Raw genomic sequence first — 23,249 nt, 5'->3', positions numbered from 1 at the left:
ACATACTCTATATCACCTCAAAATGTTGCACAGCCTTCATAAGTTTCTAATACAGATAAAATTAAATACAACATCAAAACCATAAAAAAGTAAAATTAACCTGGCTGGAAAATCCTATGCCTGTCTTGCTATTATTACTGACACACTTGCTGCAGTATTTGATGGCTAAAAGGAAAAAAAAAATATTGTTAAAGTGTGTATTATGTTCACTCCCATGTCTTGTCTGCTGCGTTGATTTTGAATTCATTAAAAGAGCTTATTTTACATCAAATCCCTCTCATATTATTCTCCTATGTTCAATAAACCCTAAGAGACAGCATACTATACATGAAATTCCTGTAACTGTATATTTAGTAAATTGTGGAGCTGAGTTTATCCAATTAACTCAGTTTTTGGACTTGAGTAATCACATACAATAAAGGAAATAAAACTATTTAGAATGAAGTGTAGTTGGCTATTTGTGATTAAGGGTGTCATGCAGAAACAATTATAGTTTTGATCAGGAAAATACCCTAAAAAAAAACTTTTGTTCTTTCAGGGTTCTTTTAATGATTTTTCCATGGCACATCATAGTGTTACACATATTGTTTTGAATAAAAAAACAGCAGCTGCACATTTTAAAAAACCTACATTATTTTAAAATGCATTAAAAAATAAAAGAAAAAAAAACCCAGCACACTTACCAGCAGGCAGAAACTCCAAGTCAATCCAAAATGATATAGATGTTAATACAAAGAACTGAGCAAATTGAAACTTTCCCACCATTTTGGAGCAGTCCTCCAACCTCCGTGCCCCTCCCCTCTGGAAAATCCAGGAAGTAACACTGGCGACCTCTCTAGCCATTTCCTGCAGCTCTATGGTACTAGATCATTTTTTTCTTATAAAATGAGGTAAATGCAATGCGGCGTGGGGGGGATCCGTTTTGTTGCTTTAACGTTTTAATATCTTTAATGAAAGTACTGAGACAGAGAGAGAGGGGGATTAGACAGGGTGTCTTTTGTCTTGCCCCGGTTAGGATTTCTTAAGCAAATCTACTGGGCTTTCAACATGAAGCCAGATAATCGGGACTTTTTTAAAAGGCGGAGGGACGTGGGAAAAATTGTTATAAAGCGTGCTTGTCATGCTGAAATCGGGACGTCTGGTCACCCTACTTTTGAAGCCATTTCAACTTTGACATGTCATTGTTTTTGTACATAGGCAGATGGAAGAACAAAGATTTTTGTAAAATCTAATACAAACTGACAAGTTGAATCTATGGACAAATCTGAAGATTAAAAATTACAATGCAATCCTTTATTATTATTTTTCATGCTCACTCTAAAACCCACTAAATCCAGTGGGCCTTAAGTAGATAAGTAAATAGCCATAGCTGTGCATCAGATTTTGCACATTCCCAAATGTCAGCATTTACTATAGGAGTGTCATTCAGGAAGGGGGGAAAAATCTACCGGTAGTACTGTTCAAAAAGTCAATTTACATCCATGTGTCTTTTAAAGAAGTAGAGAATTTTAGAAAAAGGTTCATGGACGGATAGGTTTTTTTCAATCCGCTCCACAGTTACTAAAACCAGAATGTGTTACAACAATAAAATGGAATGTCTGAACACTTTGCAGCTCTCAGAGGTGAAAGTACAAGTAAACGAGGAAAAACAGATTCAATAGATTAGGTGAATGAATTAGACATAGAGACAGGTAAGGCAGGCAGACAAACATTCCACCAATCAGCTAAAAAGAATATCCTGAATTTCGAAGCCCCCAATCTAAGAGTTATGGGATTCAAGGCACAGGCTGCTCTGCATTTCCTAGAACATGTGAGCTTCCACTGAAATATACAGCAAATTCTGTATCTCGTTTGTGCTAAAGATAGACTTCTTCATTATGTGTAACTAGGCCAGCACTCAAGTTTAAATACTATTAACATGTCTGCTTCGGAAATCTGTGCAATAGTTAGAGGACTACAGATTCTTGCAAGAAGCACTTTACCCTGCGGGGAGTCAAATGAGGGGCCTCAGCAGTGATCTGTGCAGATCAAGGGAGCCACTTTATGTATTGGGTCACGCAATTAATAGGCACTGCCCTGGGAGTAGAACTAAAATATCACTGAGAGCCAATTTACTCTATGGTTAAAGTGTTGGCCTAGGAACCAGTCCCATTTAGGGACTCCAAAAACACCCATGTGAGTTTGGGCCACTCTCTTTCAGCCCAACCCATCCCACATTATTTTTGTAGGGGAAAATAGGAGGAAGAGAATATGTTTGTTGACTTGAGTTTTTTTTTATAAACAATAATAAAGGCAGGATAAAAATCAGTCAAGTAAACAAAGGGTTAAGCAGGAAAGAACAGAAGGAGTATGCTAACTAAAGTATAAATAATTTTATTGCTTTGATGCACAAGGAATTAAGTTTTACTAACTATCCCCCACATATGGACACATAGCATGAGAGGCTGCTGAATTTTGTTCAGTCTGTATTTTGTAATTGAATAAATTTGATTCACATCTCCTGATTGGAATGATTATGTATTTATTTCCTACCTTTAAAAAAAATGCCATACAGGTTTTGTCTTATCATTCTCAGAACTGCATAGTTTATTAACAGCTTACTTTTTGATAAAATGTGTATCAAATGCACGTTTATACACAGAACACTTAGTTTGATTTTAAAATGCAGGCTAATACAGAAACAAGATACAAAGGATGTTCTAAACAATGGAGTAAACACATGTGAAAATGATATGGAATGAAAACAGGCTAATCTTTTCCCTTTTAACACACATATCCACAGACACACAGATACCCAAGTAATGAAGAAAGCTCAGCAAGCAATCCTTTCTTTTCAAACTAGACTGCGGGGCAGATTTCTGTCACAAATGTCAACCAGCTTCCCAGGCTCCTTGTTATCTGCAATTTTTATACATTAGGTGCAGCTTCCTATTGCGTGTGAGTGATAAAATCTATCTGTTGTATGGATTCTTTTCATGGCTTTCATTTTTATTTTTAACTCCCTTGCGTTCTGCTAAACCCTCCAATCCATCCTTCCTGTTTATTATTCTTTATTGTTTCCTCTTGTTGAATCAGTGAAACAATCTTAACAGAATTCCTTTCAGAAAAAGGATGATTCAGATCAGTGTTTTCATGAAATGGCCCTTAAGACTGCAGCGATCTCATGAGAAGGAGAAATTCATTTAGACTGGTTCTCTATGCATGTGCTGCACATTTCAGATGCTGATGTCAACATGTGCCCAATTTAATTCTAGTTTAGATTTGAAAGGATTAACATGAGCTCATGTCGGTCTGCTTTAAACTCTGCCACACTTTCTGTAGACTTTTCCAGAGAGAGAAAACAGAGGTCGCTGCCTCAAATTATCCTTTGGGAAATAACCCCCAAAAGTCTCCTTCTGGAAAGAAGAAAACGCCATTACCCCAAACACATACCTACCCCAAAACTGCAGTTGAGCCATGTTTGTGTCTTTCATGTTCTTTATCAACCAAGAACAACATCAAATGAATGTATGGCTGTATAAATATTTGTATGCCTTTTTATTTTAACTTGGATTTGGATCATGGTTATGTATGAGTGAATTAATTTCTACCAAAATTTGTTTGCTCCATTCCCCAAGGGAAAAAAAAGTACCATTCAGTTGTCAGATACGTAGTTCCCTGTGTTAAGATGAACTATTGCTAAGATTAAAATTCCTTTGACAGAGAGACAGACAGACTTTTCATCATTTGAACTTTTGTCATGATTCTGAAGCAGAGATGATGAGGACAGATATTTTTTAAAGGTATCATTCTAACTCCGTGATGGCCAACCTATGGCACGCATGCCACAGGTGGCATGCAGACCCTTCTCTGTGGGCACATCAGCCATCACCCAGCTCAGCTCCACCATGCATGCGTATGTTCCTACCGCCGGCCAGCTGATTTTCAGGTCTCTGCTGGGTCCCCTCCATGCCCCATTTTTGATCCAGGAGACTTCAGGGAGGCTGGCTAGGTGGCCTGGGTGCAAGAAGGGGACTCGCACATGCATAGGGGGAGTATGGGGGGTTGTGTGTGCATGTGCAGGGGATGGGGTGCATTGCATTATGGGTGTGGGCACAGGTGTGCACACGACAGCATGCGGACGATTTCAGCACGGAAGGACAAAAAGGTTAGCCATCACTGTTCTAACTGGATAAAGAGACCCGACTCCAGGTAGACCTTCTCTGACATTTAAATGGTGAAATCAAACAGCATCACAAGGAAATATTTCACATATGTTGCATGATACACTAAAAGAGGCTATCACTTTGCAAGAGTGGCTTTCTCTCTTCCCCCCCTCAAATATTCTGACAAAATAATTATGTCAAAGCCAAGATGTGCTTATTCATTTTTCTCCCATTGGAAGCAATGATGGAAAACAGTTTTTAAAATGGAGGAGAAATTATATCTCCTCTCTTTCTTTTATTGCAAGGCCTTTGAATAAGATTTTTAAAAATATTTATATTTCCTTTTCCCTTATACTAAATATTTCAGTAGGATAAAAGTAAACTAGTATCTTAAAGTTATTGTACTGCTTTTTTAAAATGATAATTCAGATAGCACTGTGTCACCATAGGGAAGTACTTTGTTGTTTTATGCCTAATGCAGTAGAGGAAGTATGACTTAGGTGAAAGAGGCTCCTTAGCTAAGCTTTATTCCCAGTTTCTCCTACACAACAACATATTCCATTTTATCAGAATTCCTAATTTCATGAAGTTTTGCGTGCATGCAAATGAATGCAAATAGACACCTTCTATGGAATAGAAGCTCACTAGAATATGGAAAAGCCAAAGATTGGATATGTGGAATAGTGTTCCCAAGAATTGGTATTCTTTAAGTTTCCTCAAATTGTTGGTATGAACATTAATGGAGACTACATGTTGACTTTCACCAAATTCTCCACAAACAGCAGTATTTTATTGATTTCTTCTACTGCCCTTATTTGAAGCAAGTTCTGATTCATTTGTGTAACATTTTTTTTGGGGGGGGTGAAGATAGCAATACATGACTATATATCATAAGATGTTTAACTGGAATGCAAACCAGTTAAAGTAATACTTTAGGCATAATACAACAAAATACTTCCCTATGATGGCACAGTACTATCTGTATTATCATTAATACTTTACTAGTAAAGTAAGCTACTATATTACTAGTAATGTACTACTAGGATAAACCAGAGGTGGCATTCAACTTTTTTTTGCTACCAATTCTATGGGTGTGGCTTGGTGGGTGTGGCATGGGAAGGTTACTGCAAAATCTCCATTCCCTCTTGATCAGCTGGGACTCAGGAGACAGAGAACAGATGGGGGCAGGGTCAGTCAGAGGTGTTATTTATCGGTTCTCCAAACTATTCAAAATTTCCACTACCGGTTCTCCAGAACTGGTCAGAACCTGCTGAATACCACCTCTGGTATAAACCTACTATCAATTTTATAATGCAGAGTAATTTGAGTTGAGATGAGAATACCTCTTCTTTATAAAATTACTGAATTTGAAATAATGTAATCTATTGATACAGATTTTCTTCTTAGCTTTTTACACTTAGACTATCCTGACCTAAAAGCACCCAATCAGAAATTCATTTGTTAAAATGATGCAAAATTAAAAAAGCCATCCATCATGAATATGTATTGTGCATTATATCATTTAACATTTATTTGTTTTACATTTAAATGCCCAGATGTCTTCCTATCTGAAGTGGGAGGTGAAGAGATTCTAATTTCCAAGTGATATCAGTTTTCTGACTCTTATTCCCAGAAGCGAAATTAAATCTTATTTGCTAATATTGTTGTGGCCTAGATTAGACAAAAACTTTTCACACTATCAGTGCCAATTATGAAAAAGCAATTGTATAACATTGAAGCCTTAGAAATTACTGTGATTCATGTTTTCTAAACCCCTCCTTCAAAAAAAACCCTGCCTTACAATTACTGCAACATTTTGCCAAATGTATCACAAAAGAATATATGTAAGCTGGTTGGAGTCAGGAAACAAGGAACAATCAATTGATTTAAGGATTCCTTGAATTCTGTCAAAAGCACATACGCAAATGAAGTAATATATCTAGAGTGACTTTTTTAAAATCAATATTCCTAAATGATAGAAATATTCAGTGTAATTAATGGCAAAGACTACTGATTTTTTTCCCTAAAGGCCCATTTCAGTCCTCTGCTGATTATCCATACATATTCCTTTATGAAAGTACTGAAGATATCAGAAGATACTTTACAATTCAAATCAGAACTTGCATATTATTATAAGGAAAACCAGGTAAGATTGCTACATTGTAAGCAAATAAAGAATTTGTAAATCTTTTTATGAAGCTTTATTAAGTCTTATATCAACAAAAGAAAGGACTGTGGGATTTAAATGCTTTTGCTATTCTTTTGGTTTAATATAATTTAACATGCATTATTAGCAACTATTATCATTTTTTTTTTCAAAAACCAACTGTACCAAGTGCTGTATTTGTGCGGGGGTGGGAGGAGGGAAGAGAGAGGGAAAGTGTTTGTGAGGTAGCTGTGAGAAGAAATGTAAAAGAAATTCTTTCCAGGAATGGTTGATATTGTTATGAATAAATTTAAGCTAAATTAATATGCATGTGGTGCTTCTGCTGAAGGTAAATGTATGGCAGAAAAAGAAGTAAATCAAGCAATTGCTGTTAGAAGGCCATTTATTAAACATCATAGTGTTAAAGATACTTATAATCTGCTAATTGCTTCTATTCAACAACTAGAAATGTGGTTTTTAGAAGGTTGAATATCTGCATGGAGTATGACCTGGTGGAACAAAGTCAGGCATTTATCTTCCTTGATTTCACTCTTACAAATAGATTCTGCAAGCCCACGTGCTGAGAATGTGAAAGAGGATGGGATCTGCAGAATGGCACCACAGCCTATAATTACCAAGGATTATGGCTGTGGCAGGAATTGGTTTGTTTATATTTATGAGCTTTTCTGCTGGGTCAGAGGGAAGGTGGAGTACCAGTTATTCTTTTATTTGGATTTCTGACTCTAATATTGATGCTTGTATTGTGTAACTCACTTGGAATAATACACGGGTCCTCATTTAATGACCACAATTGCGGCAACTTGGATGCTAAGTGGGAAATGACATGACTGTGACAGTGCTTCTCTTTTTCCTCACTTCGCAGCCTTTAGGAATGCTGATCTCAATGCTTATTAGCAAGCAGGGAATTAATGTTTATATTAACATTCACTGGAGAGGAAGGAATTAGAAGACAGAAAGGAGGCACATAGTGTGCAATGCATATTGAACGCAATGTGCTAGAACTGACTTTTTGAGTAGTGCTCCTGGGGTTTCCATGATGAACATGAGAGAAGAAACCCAGCAGGGGTGGTATTCACTTACTTTCCCTCCTGGTTTGCAAAAGTGAACGTGCAAGTGAACGGCCTTACGCGCATGCACTTTAGCTTGAAAACGTGCCTAAATAGGATGGCATAGAGCCAGGGCAGGTGGGCAGGCCCACCCGTGATTTCCACTACCGGTTCAGGCAAACCAGTCTGAACCAGCTGAATACCACCTCTGGAATCCAGAAGATACAGGTCCAACGAATAAGAAACATGTAAAGTATCTTTTTTAAACAAGGGAAAGAGATACAAATTTACAAACCTTCTACTCATTTTTTTCTACATTTATGGAATTTAAATAAAATATAAAGTATACCAAATTAATGACAACATATACTACAACCAACTTTACCAATGACAATGAGAATAGAATGGAGACATCGGAAAAGAAATTCAGATGCCAGGATAGAGAGGAAGAATATTGGCACTTTTGAACATTGGTATTGGAGAAGACTCCTGAAAAAGACCATACCCAAATTATTCTACTTTGGACATATTATACTCTTTTCAGAAGGATCTAACACTGATAAATGAGCAAAGAAAAGAGATGTTATGATCAGCAGCAAGGTAAATCATCTCAAATACAGTGGCAATGAGGGCACCATTGGAAGAGATGAATGACCTTGTAAGTGATAAATCATCTTGGGAAAAAATCAATCTGTCTGTATCTGTCTTCTTTTCTGTCTTCTCATACCTCTCTCTCTCATCTGTGCTCAATAGGTTTATGGTTTGAGAAAGCTGGTGGATGGTATGTTGAATTCCAATAATTACACAAAACAGAAGTTGTAAAGCCAGGAAGCCTGGACCCATACAGGAAGAGGTGGAAGGAAATGTTTCCATGAAGACAAAAGCTTTGTTTCATTAGTAGATAAGCCAGCTGGGTTCCAGGTATTTCTGCGCTGGAATCTCCAATGCTCTCTATGAGTTGCCAGGGACTGGCATTTCTCTCCAATATATTATTTCCTAAATTCAGTCCTACAACCTCCACATTTGACTTGAAGATCTGAATCTGTTTCCTGGAAAAGTCCTGCTCATATAGAGAAGATAAAGAATGGGATAAAAATAGTACACACAATCTCTGCAACCAAGGAAGTCATACTAGTTTTATTCATGGAAGTCTCATACAACTTACCTTTTTAGGCTGTCATGAATTGATGAGAACTCTTTTTAAAAAATAATGTAAAAATATATAGCAAGTTAGAAAGGTCAACTCTAAAGACAATATGGGTGATCACAATAGTTCTCCTGGTGCCATTTAGAATACATAGAGATCGATTAAATAAATTTACTGATTTACCAACAAAATCTGCTTTTTCAGCATTCCATTTTGATCAACAAACACTTTAGTAAAATGTTTGCAAAAGCTTCCCCTTTAGGAAGGGTGCATCATAAAATGATTATGGTGAATATATCTAAAATACAACTGGAATGCTAACAACTAATCCCTTAAACTCTGAGTCATTATACTGATTCATACTATTACTATGTTACTCAAGTAATGAAAAAAATGAGAAACTGGAAAAAGTCTTAATGTTTTCTTTTTTAATGCTCCTGGGAAAACACAGCTGGATGAACATAGATGTGCATATTAGTCAAAATGTTATCTATGAGAATGTAATGAGGTAGCATTCAGGTATTCTTTTGTTCCATCAAATTTGTACCATTTTTAAAGCAATAGAACACAATTGACATAATTTCCCCTGGTACACCTTGCAATAACCATTTCAGTAAAATATCTTTTTTGTACAGAATTTTCTTGAATATCTGCTTTCTGAAGTTCTCTATTCCTGAAAGTTACATATTTTAGGATGCGTTTTAACTGAGAAATATTAGCTGATTATTATATTATATACTATATATAATGCTATATATTCCAATATGAAATTGACATTTCTCTTTGACACGCTGCTTGAAAAAAAATCTGTAATGGAGCTTGATTATGACCCAAAACTGGATGATTTTTGGAAATAAGAAAGCAGCATGTGGTTGATTTGGTTGGGAACAGATATCAGGAATGGTCAGATCCAAAAAAAGAGGAGGTTGGGGTTCCTAAGAGGGTATCTATACAAATACTACTGGTGCCCAATATTTGGTGGTGAAACACTTATATCCATTTCCAAATGGTAATAGATTAAAAGATTATGACATTGATGCTAATCAGAGTGCAACCATTAATGTACCAATTCTTCTAGTTAATGCTCATTGTTGGTATTGTTTTCATTTTATAAAAGAAAATAAATGGCATATTGCTGAATTTTACCATGGTTGATGAAATTGCTTAGGACAAGAGTGATGCACCAATCCTATTCATGCAGTTAAAAAGTGTTTTCTTTATAATCCAGGAGATTTCCATGCTTGAAGAATATGCTTTGTTGTGGGTGTTTTAAGTTTGCATTGCAAGATAATGGTTTCAAAGCCTGGATTAAAGAAGACAGCAAAATGCCAGTATTGTCATTGAGTGGGAATTATGAGTCCTTTCAGGCTCAAAATAGGCTTAGCAGCAGTTAAACAGTATAATATTTTGCTTGAGCTGACAACAACAATATAACTGACAATATAGCAGAAGACTATCTCCTCTGAGTCTGACTATAAATTAACAAAATACAAGAAGTCTATTTTCCACAGAGCTATAATCCTACTTCCCAACAGCAATGTGGCTGGAAAAAGAAATACCGCAATATAAAAAGTCATACTTGTTCACGTGCTTATTAAAGACCAGAAAATCAACTATAGTTTAATATAATTCTGATATCAAGTATAAATCTAATATCAAGCTGTCCAAAAGTGCTTATACAATAATGTGACATACCCACTTGGTATGTAATCACAACATTGGAAATCACTTCATGGATCATCTAGTGTAATTTGCTTCTAAGTGCAGATTACACTAGAACAATGTTTATTAACCATAGCAACTTGAGGATGTGTGAACCAACTCCCAGAATTCCTAGCCATGTGGTTGGGGAATTCTGGGAGTTGAAGTCCACATATCTTCAAGCTGCCAAGGTTGATAAACGCTGCACTAGAACATCTCTGACAGATTACCATCCAGTTTCTCTTTGAAGGCCTTCCATGAAGGACAATTTATCATTTCATCTGACAGCCATGGACTAACAGCTCATACCTTCACATGAAATATAGTCAGATATAGGAAGTCACATGCTATCTTGTTTTTGAAACACATGCTATCTTGTTTTTAGATAACATATGTACTTCATAGTCTGTAATATTTTAGATTTACACTTGCATAGGTAATTAATGTATGACTGTAGGAGTGTATATCAAATTTTATGTGTTATTTTATCTTTGTTGTGCTAGTATGTTATCTCATTCTTTTTTTTTTTACTTTGGTATTTTTTTTACTAGTTATTGACCAAATAAACTACTAGATATAGATATAAATTATGAAAGATGTAGATAGAGATAATGAGGAGATATAGATAAAGACGTAGCTATAGATACAGATATATTGATAAACCCAGTTTGGTCTAGTGGTTAAAAAAGTAGACTAGAAACCAGGAGCCTGTGAGTTCTAGTCCCACTTGATTCTTGAAAGCTAGCTGGGTAACTTTGAACCAGTGTCTCTCCCTGAACCCATGACATCAGGCTTCAACACAAAGCTGGTCAGTTAATGACTATTGCAACCAATGAAATAAGTGGATCCTGTGCTTACAGAAAAATGCTGAAAGGAATATATACACCCTCAGGATTTATTTCCCAGGTTTGATAGTACTGCTGTGGAAGGATCTGGAAGCTACAAAGAAAAGACTGAGAAGTTTGCATAAGGTTTAAAAGTTGTCAGTTGCCTAGTTCTGATTTGTGTAGTATCAAGATACTATTCCCCTAGGGGTTTGACTCTATGCAAGTTTAGCTTAGTTCAGTGTTTAGTTTAGTTAGTTTGGTTTTAGTATATTAAGATATGTGGTACATTGCACTTGAAGGCTAACAGGTGCTCTGAAGCAAACAGGAATATCTCAAGGCACCTGTCTGTAACTCTTTAAAGCAGGAGTGTCAAACTCATGGCCAGCAGGCCAAATGCATCACATGCTCAACACATCCACACTCGGTTTAGTGAAGGAGAAAAAAAGTTATGATATGTCACATGATAACAATGTGACATTGCGAGTTTGACACCTGTGATTTAAAGCATCTGCATCTTTGACACTGGTGCTTTTAAAAGTTGCATACAATTGTATGTGTGGTTCTGTGCTCTCTAAAGCACTTTTTTGCTTTCAAATTCAATGCGTTACAGGCCCTATCAGAATACAGCTATACCAGCACAAACCATTGCAGCCTTAAAAAAGCACATTAGAATGAAATTCCCTGTCTTGTTGTCCCTTGGTATCCCTTCAAATTCTGAAGTTCTCTGTTTCTGAACAGGAAAAAGATTTAACAGAAGTAAAAAGGACAGTGTTTTCTTTTATGTGACATTTTATTGGAAAGGTCCCTGCTGAAAACTGTAGGAAATTGCATCCTTGGATCCTTCGTACATGCTGTTTTTATTTCCAAAAGGATTTCAGTACAACTGAATTCTTTGATGGCATCATTTTTTTTGACAAGCTGTGCTGTGCTTCCCCTGTAGAAGGTCTGAAGCAGCCAGACTGTTTTTTTTTAATTACTCCAAGTGCTATCATGGAACAAACTTTATATTGAGTAGCAGGTTTTTTTTTTTTTTGCACCCAGCCTTCTTTTTTCTTTCCGAATGTTTTCCATTTCACTTGGAGTGATTTCTACTCATAATTAATGGAAATGCCAGTTACATTATTCACACTATTATTTCTTACTATTGCTGCAGAGAAAAGTTTAAGAGTAGAGACAATGGTAGTTTTAGCAATGGGAGATCGTCAAGTATATGTGCCTGCTTTGCTTTGCTGATAGCTAAATGCAGCCAGAAAAAAATATATGTTCAATCCTGTGTAATCCAAAGGTGAATTTCAAAGGATAGACAACTGACTATCAGTGGTAGACAATCCTTTTATTGACCGTGTTAATGCCATTGATATGCATCAACCACCCTGTTGCGCACCCATGTGCTCTGGAGACATCAATCAATACATGATGTCAAGTGAATCAATACTCAGTCTAATCCAGTTCATATGTCTTTTCATATATTCTTCACAAGGAAAGACAGGCAGAAACCACACAAATTCTCTTATTAGGAGCTAATGATGAGAAATTGGGAAGCCAAGTCCAGCCAAGCCCCAAGAGTTGTGTTTGACTTTCCCTATCTCTCCTTCCCTCTCAAAAAAGGTTTGCATGAAAAATGGTATGTATGTTTATGAATTTTCCTTAATATACCTGTTTTGTATCCATAATTTGACTTAATATGAACATATTATGTATTTAAAATTGCAAATGGACATACTGCATGTTTGCCATACAAACAGCACTTGTAGCAAGCACATATTTTTGTGACTTCATTTTCTCATGCACTGAATATTGTGCCCATTTTCTTTGATTGGAAAACCATACTGAACATGCCTATGGAAATATGACTGCTATAGTTGTTGGAAAGTGTGGAGCTAAGTTTAAAATTGCAGAACCTGATTCTTACAGAATATGTAAGAAAAGGCAAGGGCAAGAAAGGGAAGTATCTATTTAATTATCTCCACTCTTCCTCACTCCCACCACACCCCAAATAATTTCCTGGATGATAATTTATTCAATACATTCTTAAAAAGATGAAGTAACAATGTTACTTATGAAAGTCATAGTAATAAAAAAAACAGCTGTGGGAAATACAATTTTGCTCTGCAGTAATATTTCATTTCCTAGATACTTAGCTCTATTAACTACAATCCAGTTAATTATCATAATGTTGTTGTTTTTTATTATTATTAATAATAATATTGGTTTTTCATATTAACATAAGATAAGTAAACTAATGCGAGTGCACTCCATTTTTGTATTCAGTCCAATCTTGGCAAGTAATGCATTAGAAGCCTGCCAATTTCAGATCATTTGGACCAAGACCCAAAAGTCACACATGCCAGAAGCCATTGAAATCATTGGAAAAGAACAGGTGAAACACCAGATTAGATTGAAGCAAAGATGAAATGAAACAAATGCAATTAAAATGAAAGTAACATTAAATGGTTGTGGCTTTAGACACAAAAAACGAAAATGGAAATTGACTCACTATACACCACAAACAGTTCCCCCCCCCAACCTGGAATACATGCCAGGTCCAAAGCAAAAAATTGCAAGCCAATTAATTCCATTGTTCAATGAGAAGAAAGAGACCTAAAGATAGATTTGCAAGCTAGTAATTCCTCCCCACCATGTTCCATGACCCCGAACTTTCTGCAGGAGAATCAGAGGTGGCATTCAGCAGGTTCTGACCAGTTCTGGAGAACCGGTAGCAAGAGTAGTTCGGAGAAGTGGAAAATACCACCTCTGACTGGCCACACCCCCATCTATTCTCTGCCTCCCGAGTCCCAGCTGATTGAGAGGGAATGGGAATTTTGCAGTAACCTTCCCCTGGAGTGGGGTGGAAATGAAGATTTTACAGTATCCTTCTCCTGCCACACCCACCAAGCCACACCCACAGAACCAGTACTAAAAATGTTTGAATCCCACCACTGAGGAGAATGAATGATTTTCCCCCACAAATTCTATGCACAGGATATAATATATTTGCACTAGAATCCGTAAAAGTGGATTTTATAAAAAAATGAACCATTATTTCCTATTTCTCTACTAAATTCAAGATTAGAAGTGCCTTCATATGCTCTCCTTCAAATGTGATATATTCCATCATCTGACAGTAATGCCCTGTGGAATCTACAGAGGACAAACAGGACAAATGTTTTGAAGAATTAATGAACACAAACTTGATATCAATGACACAAAATAAAGACAAAGTAATATCTTAGTGTCTCAACCTCCCAGGACACCCCATTATATATCTCAAAGTAGCCAACTGAGTGATAGGCTCTGAATTCACATACAGACAAAGATTTCAGGCCATCTCAAAGAGTTTCAATAAACACAGTGGGCTTTTAATACATTACAAGCCTTTATCAGAGTACAGAAAAATGTATGATCACAATAATAGTTCTTTAATCTGCAACACCTTCCCACTGCAGCTGTGATTAAAGGGTTCTGTTTAAAAATAAAGGTTTATCACACTGCTTTTTTATTGTTGCACACTGAAAAGTAATCAAGTTCTTGAAAGGCTTTCACGTAGGAAACAAATTGAAGCATTTCAAACATTTTAGTATGTGGTAAAGCAATGATAGAGAACATTAATACTGGGCTTGTTGACAGCATGCACATAAGATGCTTTTGGCTAGAACAAGGCTCTCTCAGGAGTAACACATTGTGCTTCCATAAAATAGCCCAATAATTTTTTTGGGGAAAGAAAATAAAAATAGTTGTCTGATGCTCCAGATAGAAATCTAAGCATATTAAATAAACTAGAGTAGGGGGTGATCATCACACTATAGCTATTTGTAATTTAAACTAGTTACTTGGCCAGTGTGTTAAATAGTTCTGAAATATGGAAGTTGAAACTGAAAACAGGAACATGAGGAAGAGGAGGAGGAAGGGGGAGGGGAAAGGGAGAAGCAGCAGCTTTTATGATTGCACACAAGGACCAAATGAAACATGTTGGAAAAATGCTTGATGTAATAGTGGTCATAGGAAAGTAAGCAAGATGAAATATCATCATCTACTTGTTATCTTATAAATGTAAGGAGGAGACTTCCTGCAGAAGAAAGAAAAAAGCCAGCAGCAGTTTTATCATGGAGGGGTGTGAGTACAATAAATAAATAAGTAATATATAGAAATAATTGAAATAATTATAATTTGAATTAAATAGCTCATAAAGTGGGGCTCCAATCAGCCCTAAGAATTAGAAGTGTCATCCTAGTTATTACAGTAGCAAAATAGGTAAAGGTAACGGTTCCCCTTGCACATATGTGCTAGTCGTTCCCGACTCTAGGAGGCGGTGCTCATCTCCACTCTTCAAAGCCGAAAAGCAAGCGCTGTCCAAAGATGTGTCCATGGTCATGTGGCCAGCATGAATGCCGAAGGTAGATGGAAAGCTGTTACCTTCCCACCAAAGGTGGTTCCTATTTTTCTACTTGCATTTTTACATTCTGTCGAATTGCTAAGTTGGCAGAAGCTGGGACAATTAACGTGAACTCACTCCATTATGCGGCACTAGGGATTTGAACTGCCAAACTGCTGACCTTTCTGATCCACAAGCTCAGTGTCTTAGCCACTGAGTCACCACATCCTCTGTAGCAAAATATTCAACATTAAAGCTGTGTGAAAAAGTCCTGCACACTTTCAGTTTTAAGCTGTATTTACATGTTTAATCAACTTTTCACTCATAGAAACCACACAAAATTAGTACTTTGATGAAAATTTCTATAGTCAAATTGAGATGCATAATTTTTAGTAATATAACCAAAGTCTTTTTAAGGTTTTGAGTGAGTTTATGTGCTAAAACAAACACAATTTGAATTTTTGAGAATGTTAGGATCAAAATGTTAGCCAATCAGCAGTGAGCTTTGGCTGACAAATTAAAATGCACAGAGGCTAAATCTATGAGCCAATGAATGTTCTCATATTCTCTGACTATAAATAGGCATGAAAAGCATTGAGAAATTTAATTTAGCTCTGGCTGCGGGCAAGGATGGAGGCCTTTGCTTTCACCAGTACTGAGCTGCGGCATTGCATCATTGTGCTTCATGAAGAAGGTTATCCCTGTACAGAAATAGCCAAGAGAGTGAAATGCCTTCACACCACAGTGAGCAGAATGGTTGAAAAATACCAAATAACTGGTTCAGTTGATGACAGGCTCAACTCTGGGAAACCAAGAAAATTGACAAAACAGCAAGATCGGGCTCTGCAATGCATTTCAATGGCTGACAGGAAGCTCACCTCACTTCAGATTACAATAATTTGAAGTGAAACATGTGATGTAAAAGTGTGGCAAGCACAGTGCATTGCAGACTGCTTGCCAGAGGGCTCAAAGGCTGCAGGGCTCAAAGTAAACCTTTGCTCACAGACGCTCACTGCTTTCGTCGACGTGCGTGGGCCAAGAAGTATGCCAAGTGGACCAACGAACAGTGGGCCAAGGTCATCTTCAGTGATGAGAGCAATTTTTACTTGACTGGGAATCAGTGCAATAAGTACATCAGAAGATTTCCAGCTGAAGAATTTAGGCTGTACTGCCTGAATCTATCTGTGAAGCATCCATTGCATGTGATGATCTGGGGCTGTATCGCTGCTTCTGGTATCGGTTGGATACAAATTGTGCAGGAAATCATGAATTCCAAGCAGTATGTTGAAATCTTGGAAAAGACCATGCTTCCTTCAGCTCAGCAATTTGTAGGGAAGGACTTTTACTTCCAGGATGACAATGCTCCTTGTCATCGAGCCAAGTCTGTCCAGCAGTGGATGAAGAAGCAGGGTGTTCGACTCCTGGATTGACCAGCTCAGAGCCCGGATTTGAACCCAATTGAGAACCCAATTACAAAATAAGCAAGAAGACCAAGCAGGAGCTGATTGAATCCATTATTGCACTCTGGCACCAATTGTCACCAAAGATCACGTGCAAAGGCTTATACAGTCTATGCCGAAGCGATGTCGCCTGGTGATAAGCAATAAGGGCTGGCCAATTTCACATTAGTAACTATGTTTGGTTACCTAAATGGTCTTTTTCAGGGCCACAAACAATAAAAATGTTAACAAAACACTAGCATCGGCCTTAGTAATTGCAACACGTATGCCACTGAGCATGCATCAGTTAATCTGTTTTCATAGTCATTTTAAGCATGCATTGTAAGCATGCAAGGAAAATCACAATCCCCATCCAAACAGCACCAAATGGCAAAAAGCTGATGCTTTTCACTTAAAAACCACCAGTATTTATGTAAATATAATAATATTTGCATAGAAGTTAGCATGAAATATAATAAAATCAATGGCCTATCCAAAAAATGTCATAAACTGTAAACCGTAAAGCATGCACACTTTTTCACACAGCTGTTAATCATATTTTTAATAAAGCCAAGTTTAAGGTAATCTGTATATTTTATTCTTGGTGTATTTCACCCTTGCCAGCTTCAAAAACATGCCACAATGAACGACTATGATTTTGAAGAAAAAACATTTTCAATCCAAAATATACTATACTTTTGAGTTGCCCTTTCTGCTATAAAAGGCTTTGTTGGAGTCAAGCAAAGCAAGTATTTATCTATTTATTAGATTTTAATCCCACGTTTAATATTTTTATACATAATTGAAGATGGCAAAGTTACACAATACTTTTCCCTTCTCTCATTTCATCTATACCAACAACTTTATAAAGTGGGTTGGACTGAGAGAGTGACTGGCCCAAGGCCACCCAGATAGCTTTCATACCTAAGGCAGGAATAGAATTCCTGGTTTCTAGCCAGGTACCTTAATTACTAGATCAACCTGGGTCTCTGTTTCTCTCATTTGAAATTTAAAATTAAATGGATCATGATGATGGGTTAAGAAGAGAATCTTAATGCTGGAAGAGGCCACAGTCATTAAAGACCAACTCCATCCATTTATCCATGTATATGTTGAAACAAGCAAGCTCAACTAAAGTTCACTGGATTGCAAGTCCAAAATTTGAAACAGTTTAATTGAAACATTAAGCAGTTTTTTTTTCCAGGAGTGAGTTGCCTGGTCATTACAATTCGGGTGAATAAAACAGATGATTCCTAATCTAAAGGGTTATTTTATTCTGTTACCATTTAATCTGTGTTGTTTTTTAAATGAATATTTGTTTTCTGGTTAAATGGATGTCATATACACATTTTATCACACACATTTACAAATATTTTTTTCTAAGAATTACTTATTATTTGGAGAAATTAAGTATTTATAGAAAAAGGCTATAGTAATCTGGGAAATGTGAATTTTCTTAGTTATAAATGCAATTGTAACAAAATTGTTTCGAATTTATAACAAATAAAGAAGATATAATAATTCAAATTTATAAACCCAGAAATATTTTTTCTGCTAACTTTGTAGAGCTATTTTACTCATTTTGTCTCAGTTATGACATGTCCCTTTTTGTCCAGACCCCATGGATTGGAATAATGCCCATTATAGTTAATTACAGGCATAAATCACAAAACTGCACAAATTTCACCTTATCCTGCAAAAATGTACTAAACAGGTTGCACACGGAAGCATGATAGCTTTGAGACTAAGTAAATATCAAAGGAAATAAAAGAGACATATGAAATCTGGGGAAAGGGCAATATCAAATTACTGAAGAAAATCCAAATTAAGCTCCCTCACACCATCCACCTCATTACATTAGAATCCAAATTAAAATGTAATTTAGAAGGAGTCGAAATTAAAAAAGCTCACTTAATTCCTTCAATTTGCAGAACAATTCCATGCCATTAGGCAACTAATTTCTACCTGTCAAATACAGAATGGAAGGGGTTCTTCTCAGGAGGAAACTTTTTATTTGAAGTAATTAGACATGAGGAATCTAGGAAGATGCCTATGTTCCTCTCAGAATAAATGAAAACCAAATGTTAGCTTCAAGTATTCCATAGAAAGTTCAACTTTTTAAAGAATACAAAGAATACAGTACTTACATAGGTGCATGTGCAAGCCGAGAATGGCTGCCAAACCTTACCGCTCTGGCTGTAGAAGACAAAAAGTACTTGAAAACCTATGGATTTAGACCTGGAAACTGTGCAGGAAGGGGTTCCTGTAGGAGATTGAGTTCCAGGGGACCCAAAGAGACAACTATCTGGGGGGGTCGCCACTTTTGGGCGGCTCCCACTTGGTGTTACCGCTCTTGGTGGCTCTTATGCTGGTTGGTGGTGGCGGCAGCGATGGTGGCGTTATGCTGACGGCGGCGCTTCCAGGCAGCGTTTTCGGCATTTTTACCGTTTTCAACCTCGTTTCTTCGACCGTGGGGAGCCCCTGGACCTGCGCCGGTCTATTCATTGCCCCACGGAGGAGGTGGTCAGCCTGTGATGCTACTGGGCGAGAGTGGGCGGCTGGTCCTATCTGCCGCCACCGCAGCTCTCCTGGTCTCCCCCTCCCTTTCCCTTTGGCTCGGCCTTTCCTTTCGGCGCAGCCTCTCCTCCATTCTGCCGTCGCCACTAAGGGGCCTCTTGTTATTTGACATTTGGCTCTTTTTAAATGCAGCTTCTGGACTTCTAGACTTTCGATCCCAGCCCCATCTATTGTGACCATCACCACCCGATGCCGCCCCAAGCCTACCATCTTAGATAGGGCCACTACTCAGTCCACCTCACTTTTGGCGCTACAAATTTCGGATAGGCGGGGCACCTGGAGATTGGCCAATCATCTTTTGCAGTGACCACCATTCCTGGCCTCGGCTAGAGCTTCTCTCACTTCTTCTCCGTTTCCTCCTCCGCTTTACTCCTTCAAAAAATACCATCACTGCAACGAGCATGAAAATTCTATGGTATACCGGCAACGCCTGCAGCTTGTTTCCTATTACATTCCTTCAGTGGAAGGGGGCGACGGAAGATGGTGAAGTCACGACTTAACTCCTTTTCATCTGACGCATTCCCCCCCTTTCAGTCCGCCTCAGCCACACCAGACTTTGGCCCCCTGTGTGGCACCACTCCAGGTCCACAGGAGAGAAGGAAGACAAGATACTCTCCCCCTGCACCGTCATTGATTTTCCAGCCATTTGAACTGTATGAACTGCTTGCACGAAATTAACACCTGCACAAATTTTCTTGTATGCAGAATGAATGTTGGTATGTATGAAGATGAATGATCCCACGTTTTATACTAAATTAATTATATATTTTGTATTACTGTTCTATTATATGTTTTAATGGTTACATGGGAGCGATGAGTACCTCCACCTGTTTCCTGGACCTGTGTCCCTCCTGGTTGGTCTCGACCAGCAGGGAGGTAACATGAGGATGGTTCCAGAGGGTCACGAACACGTCTCTGCAGGAGGGATCTTTCCCGCAGCCTCTGAAGGAGGCGGTGGTGAGACCCCTCCTTAAGAGGCCCTCTCTGGACCCAGCTATCCTCAAAAACTATCGTCCAGTCTCCAACCTTCCTTTCTTAGGGAAGGTTGTTGAGAAGGTGGTGGCCCTCCAGCTCCGATGGACCTTGGATGAAACAGATTATCTAGACGCTTTTCAGTCCGGTTTCAGGCCTGGATACTGCACTGAAACCGCCTTGGTCGCACTGACCGATGATCTCTGGCAGGCCAGGGATAGAGGACATTCCTCTATCCTGGTGCTCCTTGACCTCTCAGCGGCCTTCGATACCATCGACCATGGTATCCTTCTGCGACGACTGGATGAGGTGGGAGTGGGAGGCACCATTTTATGGTGGGTCTCCTCCTACCTCTCCGGCAGGTTGGTGTTGGTCGGAAGACAGAGGTCGACCCCTAGGCCCCTTAAATATGGGGTGCCACAGGGCTCGGTCCTTTCCCCCTCCTATTTAACATCTACATGAAGCCACTGGGTGAGATCATTTGCCGGCACGGGATTAAATACCATCAATACGTGGATGATACTCAGTTGTATCTCTCTGCCCCGTGCCAACTCAGTGTAGCGGTGGAAGTGATGTGCCAGTGCCTGGAAGTGTCAGGGTCTGGATGGGAGTGAACAAGCTTGCACTCAATCCTGACAAGACTGAGTGGCTATGGATGTTGCCCCCCAAGAACAGTCCAGATATTCCATCTCTAAGCCTCGGGGGTGAAACTTTACACCCCTCAGAGAAGGTCCGCAACTTGGGTGTCCTCCTGGATCTGCAGCTGACATTAGAACATCACTTGTCAGCTGTGACCAGGGGGGCCTTTGCCCAGGTTCCCCTGGTGCACCAGTTGCAGCCCTACCTGGATCGGGAGGCACTTCAGATGGTCACTCACGCCCTCGTCACCTCAAGACTTGACTACTGTAACGTGCTCTACATGGGGTTGCCCCTGAAGAGTGTTTGGAGACTACAATTGGTCCAGAATGCAGCTGCGCGAGCGATATTGGGTGTACCAAGATACACCCATGTCACACCTATCCTCCGCGAGCTGCACTGGCTTCCTATCGGTCTCCGAATGTGTTCCAAGGTGCTGGTTATTACCTTTAAAGCCCTACACGGCCTAGGACCCAGATATCTGTGAGACCGTCTTCCAGCCACATACCTCCCAACAGCCGATAAGATCACACATGGTGGGCCTTCTCCGGGTACCGTTGACTGGACAATGTCGTCTGGTGACCCCCCGGGGGAGGGCCTTCTCTGTAGCCGCTCCAACCCTATGGAACGATCTACCCCTGGAGATCCGGACCCTTCCCACTCTCACGGCCTTCCGAAAGGCTACCAAAACCTGGCTATTCTGGCAGGCCTGGGGCTGTTGACCTCATGTATGAGGTTCAGCCCCACCTAGATTGAGTGTATGAAGTGATCTTTTAATCTGTTTTTATTCTCTCTATTTTAATTTTTTATTTTTTGAAATGTATTCTGTAAGCCGCCTGGAGTCCTTCGGGATTGGGAGGCCTATAAATTTATTAAACAGTTAAACAGTTAAACAACTGTGGTTAGATGTTTCAAAATTAAGTAACAGCATGGCTTGCCATTTTTATTTGAGAATAAAAATTTTTACCTGAGTGAAATTCCAGTACATAAACCTCTTTTGTTGATCTGTTATTCTAATGAGGTCTAAGAATCAATATGAAGAGATTTTGATTACATTTAGAAGATAAGAGCCAAGAGAGTACAAGTAATGAAGTCCATCATGGTTATAATAAACATGGAACAGTAGAACTCTATAGGCAACATCGAATAGCTTCTTTCACAGTTTCCTTTAATTAACTCTTCGGTTTATCTATTTGCTCCTTCCCAAGAGCATGCACTACATTTTATAAAGAGGAAGAGACAGATTCACTAATCTACAATGAAACATTACACTTGTCAGTTAAAATCCATTGTCCTTTATTTTCTAAAAGACCACCATTTCAGAAGCATAGGACTCCTATTTATTATTCACATTTTACAGCGACATGCAAATGTAAATATATAGCCTAAGTGGCATGGATTGATGTTTCTGTGTCCTAGCTGTTCTGAATTAGTTATAGCACAGTTGGCAACTGAAAGCAAAATAAAAATAAATTGTTTACAAATATTCAGAAACTGATTAGATTGCAAAGTCTCATGAAAAGTGGCATTGTTTCCAGAATCTCACAAAATCCCATATGAAAACCCAAGAGCCCCTACATTTTGATATCTCACAAGATGATGTCAATAATTCAAACAGTTTCAATTTTAAATGTTTTGAGAGTATAACCCTCATTTTGAAGGTGGAAGAGCTGTTAGCTGTCTCATCAGATGTTTTCATGTTATAACTTTATCTCATATTCTAAATGATCTCATCATAACTACCCATAACAAGGGATTTGATAGAGAGATTAACCAGGTTCTGTTTGCTTACCACAGACTTCAACAACAGTGATCTATATTGTACTGCCTGCAGGCACTAGCCTTTTGGAATAAAATATATGTGATCAATCTGCTGCTATTTCCCAGAACCTCTAATAAAACTAATGGAATTTCTCCTGGCCTTAGTGATTCTTCAAGAACCACAAGATGATGAAACAAAACTAGAATATAAATTCTGAAATGTTGAAAAAAAACCCCACCAATGGGAACACAGAGAGGAACAGTGCTCTTAATTGCTCTACCTAATTTTAACAGAAGAATGTGAACTTTCTGAAGATCAATTTACTCCAGAAAAGCTTATTTAGAAGAAAAGTGACCTGGGTTTTAAAACTTGAGGAGTCCACTATAGCCTGTGTAGGAGCAGTAAAACAGCATTAAAAAGTCTAAAATAAAGCTGCTTTGAGAGTATACTTTTTGTTG

Source organism: Thamnophis elegans, chromosome 8, assembly GCF_009769535.1.
Source record: "Thamnophis elegans isolate rThaEle1 chromosome 8, rThaEle1.pri, whole genome shotgun sequence".
In the NCBI taxonomy this organism is placed as follows: Eukaryota; Metazoa; Chordata; class Lepidosauria; order Squamata; family Colubridae; genus Thamnophis; species Thamnophis elegans.
The sequence above is the reverse complement of the archived record's forward strand: the minus strand, read 5'-3'. Positions refer to the sequence as shown.